Source organism: Pan troglodytes, chromosome 5 (genome assembly GCF_028858775.2).
Source record: "Pan troglodytes isolate AG18354 chromosome 5, NHGRI_mPanTro3-v2.0_pri, whole genome shotgun sequence".
NCBI classification, from domain to species: Eukaryota; Metazoa; Chordata; class Mammalia; order Primates; family Hominidae; genus Pan; species Pan troglodytes.
Genome location: NC_072403.2, coordinates 78,707,851 through 78,712,802, shown reverse-complemented (window position 1 = coordinate 78,712,802; position 4,952 = coordinate 78,707,851). Strand labels below are relative to the sequence as shown.

General features: G+C 36.9%; 1 non-coding gene across 1 annotated transcript; it reads left to right on the top strand.

Annotated features, from left to right (window-relative positions):
• Window positions 1–3,269: 3,269 nt before the first annotated feature.
• Window positions 3,270–3,331, top strand: LOC112209639 (U7 small nuclear RNA). Its single transcript, XR_002944463.1, has one exon. It is a non-coding gene; the product is annotated as a U7 small nuclear RNA (small nuclear RNA).
• The last annotated feature ends 1,621 nt before the right edge of the window (window positions 3,332–4,952 follow it).

Below are 4,952 nucleotides of genomic sequence, written 5' to 3'. Positions count from 1 at the left end.
AAGTGAAAGTACAAAAGTTACCAACTAATTTCTACATGTTTAATGTTTTCATAAAGTAGCACTAGTCTTATACTAAAAAGTCAGAGTGAACCACTCCTAGAATGGATGATTAATACACAACCTCTGAAAATCTTATCTTCTGTAAAAGTGGTGAGGACAACGGCAAAAATTGGCAAAATCAACTTTGTAAACACTCTAAATTAATAAAAGGCTTTCAACAACCGGAAGAGCATTTATTTAAGAAAAAATGTCTGAATCTGAGTGAGAATGGCACGCTTGTCGGGTTTTAAATTGCCCTGTTCCTACATCCTGTTTCCAGCCCCATGACAGCCTCAAAAACCAGTAGTCATGCAAGAGTGGTAACAATTGAAAGTAGCAGCTTAACAGCCATTGGAGAAAACAGAATTAGATTGGAACTCACCCTAGCTGCAGAGTATTGTCACTGTATTGCCTAGCAATTAAATTAGTTTCCTAGTAAAATCTTATTCTCAGGGATGGTCTTTATTTTATCTGATTTAGAGCTCAGTAGGTGGGAACTAACCTATCCTCAATACAGGTTTTGTTTTGTTTTGTTTATTTGTATACATTTAAGGAGTACAAATATAGTTTTGTCACCTGGCTGTATTGCATAGTGTAAAGTCTGGGATTTTAGTGTGACCACCGTCTAACTAATATACTATGGAAAACAGTACGGATATTACTCAGAGAGCTAAAAATAGAACTACCATTCAATCCAGCAATCCTACTACTGGGTATATACCCAAAGAAAAATAAATAATTACATAAAAAAAGATACCTGAACTCATATGTTTCTTTCGGTGATGTTTTGCAAATAATCAGTGATTTTTAATGTCTTATCTTCCTAAAGTGGCAATACCAGTTTGGAAAAACAAGAGGCAGAGCTAAAACTCTGAAAAGAAAGAACTGGAAAATAAGATGTCCACAGGGGGCTTTAAAAACTCCAACATATTTATCTATTATGCCACACATATACACAGAACTGTGTGCACAGCCAAAAGAGAGTTGAGAAGGCCTAATTCCTTACTTCCGATTGATTTTTAAGGATCTTTGCATGTAGGAAATAAAGGTTAAGACAGAGCTATAAAATTGCAAAACATCAAAGGAATGCTTTAGCACACATCCAGAACCCTCAGCAAAGGCTGGGAGACTTACTGATTCAAGGCATTTAATGAAATATCTGTCCAATTATTAGCTGATTAATAAGCGAAATAAGTTGAGTCTACCATGGCTGTATATGACAAAGAATATATAAAAGTATTAGGCTGTTCTTGCATTTCTATAAAGAAATATCTTAGACTGGGTAATTTATAAGAAAAGAAGTTTAATTGTCTCACACTTCCGCAGGCTGTACAGAAAGCTTGATGGCATCTGCTTCTGAGGAGGCCTCAAGGAGTTTTACTCATGGCAGAAGGCAAAGCAGGAGCAGTCACTTCCCATGGCTGAGGCAGGAGCAAAAGAGCAAGTGGGGGAGATGCTGTACACTTTTCAACAACCAGATCTCATGAGAACTCACTCACTATAATGGGGACTGTACCAAGGTAGGTGGTGCTAAACCATTTGTATTAGTCTGTTTTCATGCTGCTGATGAAGACATACCCGAGACTAGGTAATTTATACAGGAAAAAGTGTTTAATGGACTTAGAGTTCCACATGGCTGGGGAGGCATCACAATCATGGCAGAAGGCAAGGAGAGCAAGTCACATCTTAAGTGGATGGTGGCAGGCAAAGAGATACAGAGCTTGTGCAGGCAAACTCCCATTTTTGTTTGTTTTGTTTTTCTTTTTGTTTTTTGTCTTGAGACAGTCTCGCGCTGTCTCGCAGGCTGGAGTTCAGTAGCACGACCTTGGCTCACTGCAAACTCTGCCCCCCAGGTTCAAGTGATTCTCCTGTCTCAGCCTCCTGAGTACCTGGGATTAGAGGCGTGTGCCACTGCACCAGGCTAATTTTGTATTTTTAGTGGAGAGGGGTTTCACCATGTTGGCAGGCTGGTCTCGAACTCCTGACCTCAAGTGATTCACCAGCGTCAGTCTCCCAAAGTGTTGGGATTACAGGTGTGAGCCACCACACCAGACCCAAACTCCTGTTTTTAAAACATCAGATCTCCTGAGACTTATTCACTACTAGGAGAACAGCATGGGAAAGAACTGCCCCATGATTCAATTATCTCCCACCAGGTCCCTCCTACAACATGTGGGAATTATGGGAGCTACAAGATGTAATTTGGGTGGACACACAAAGCCAAACCATATCATTCTGACCATGGCCCCTTCCGAATCTCATGTCTTCACACTTCAAAATCAATCTTGCCTTCCCAACAGTCCCCCAAATTCTTAACTGATTTCAGTATTAACTCAAAAGTCCACAATCCAAAGTCTCATCCTAAACAAAGCAAGTCCCTTTCACCCATGAGCCTGTAAAATCAAAAGCAAGTTAGTTACTTTCTAGATACAATGGAGGTACAAGCATTGGGTAGATACAGCCCTAAATTAGCCTAAACACAGAGGCTACAGGCTCCACACAAGTCTAAAATCCAGCAGCGCATTCAAATCTTAAAGCTCCAAAATGATCTCCTTTGACTCCATGTCTCACTTCCAGGTCATGCTGTTGCAGGAGGTGGGTTACCCTGAACTTGGGCAGCTCTGCCCCTGTGGCTCTGCAGGTTGCAACCTCCCTCCTGGCTGCTTTCACTGACTGGTGCTCAGAGTCGGCGGTTTTTCCAGGCACAGGGTTCAAGCTGTTGGTGGATCTACCATTCTGGTGTCTGGAGGATGGTAGCGGGAACTATGGGAGCTACAATTTGAGATTTGGGTTGGGACACAGAGGCAAATTATATCACCACTCATGAGAATTCCACCTGCATGATTTAGTCACCTCCCACCAGGCTCCACCTCCAACATTGGGATTACATTTCAATATGTGATTTGGGCAAGTACACACATCCAAATTATATCAATATTTTGAAGAATTAGTTCAGGAAAGTCATTAAATGAACAAAGAACAATAATAATAGCAGCAATAACACAACTCTGAAGACAAGGGATAAAATTGATTTCCATGGTTGTATTTCCATGCTGTATTATTTAATATGTGTGATTGTTAAAAAATGAGGTACAAAAAGAAACACGAAAGTATGAACCACACACAGAAGAAAAGCCAAGCAAAACTGTCAATAGAAACTGCAACGATGAAGCCCAGATGTTGAACTTACTAGACAAAAGTTTTTAAATTAGCTATTAAAATATATTTTTCAGTTTTACAACTCTTTTAGAATGTGTCTAGTAGATTTTCTGGTCTTTACCAGAAAGACTCCCTGCTACCAAAAAAAAAAGATTGAAAATATGTTCGAAGAACTAAAGAAAATTATGCACAAAGAATGAAAAGAAAATATAGAATGATGTTTACAATGACAATATAAAGAAATATAATTTTTAAAAAAGAACCATATGTAAATGCTAAATTTGAAAAGTATAATAACTGAAATGAAACAGAGGTACAACATTTTCATCTGGCAAGAGAACAAATCATAAAATTCAAAGATATACCAATTGAGGTTATTTAGTCTTTAAAAAAAAAGAGAAAGAACAATCAACAGAGCTCCAGTAGCCTCCAGGGCATCATCACGCTTATTGACATGTGTTGAGAGTGTCAGAAGAAAAGAGAGACAAAAAGTGGCAGGAATAATATCTGTGACTTTGGAAAGTCTAAACTTTGCCTTAATCTTCATTTTCCAAGAGTGTTTAAAAAAAACAACAACACATTAATGGATACACTAAAAAGGCTCAAAAAACTCCCAAGGAGATAACTCAAAGAGTTTAAACATAAACATCTAGAAACGTCATAGTCAAACTGTTGAAAGCCAAAAAGATATTTTTTTCCAACTTTTATGTTAGATTCAGGGGCTACACGCACATGTTTGTTACAAAAGTATATTGTGTGATACCGAGGTTTGGGGTGTGATTTAACTCACATCCAGGAGTGAGCATAGTAGAAAACAGATAATTTTTAAAGTGGCAAGTGAAAAATGACTCAAAATATACAAGGGAGCTTCAGTAAGTTCAACAGCTGACTAATCATCAGAAGCACTAGAGCCATAAGTGGTGAAATGACATATTAAAGTGTTGGGGAAAAAAAGACTGTCAATCAATAATTATCTAGCCAGCAAAACTATGCTTCTAAAATAAAGGAAAAATATAGACATTCTTGAATTAATTAAAAAGAAAGCCTGAGAGAATTCATAGCTAGTAGCCCTACTCTGTAAAAAATAGTACAGAAATATCATATGGCCAAATGAAGAAACACTGCTGAATGACTTGAATCTATGCCAAGAAATAAAGAGAAAGTATATGGAAAAGGTAACTACATAGGTAAAAATAATAATTTAAAAAACAGTATAAATGTAGTTTTAGTTTGTAACTCTTCTTCTTCTTTATAATTCATATGTCTTACTGGTTCACGGTATTTGTAGAATTCTCTGTTCGATTACTAGCTGTTCAATAAGCTAAATAAGTTGAATCTATCATGGGCACACATGACAAAGAATATAGTTTAAAGCATGCATAGACCTGTGTACAGCAATAGTCATAAAATTGTACCATCACTAGTACAAAGGAGGAGAGAAGAAGTTGAACTAACTTGATATTTTATATTGTATGTAAGATAAATTGCTATAAATCTGAACTAGATGATTATAGCTAACATGCTAATTATAATCCTCAAGGAAACCAATAGGAAAATAACCTAAAATATAGTAAAAGGAAACATCTGGTGAATTAAAATGAACATTAGAAAATATCTATTTAATAGAAGACAGGAATAGAGAAACTTAATGACCTAAGACATATAGGAAACAACTAGGAACTTGACAGATGTGAATCCCACATTATTAATAATTGTATGAATTATAAATGGATTAGTCATTCCAATAAAAAAAC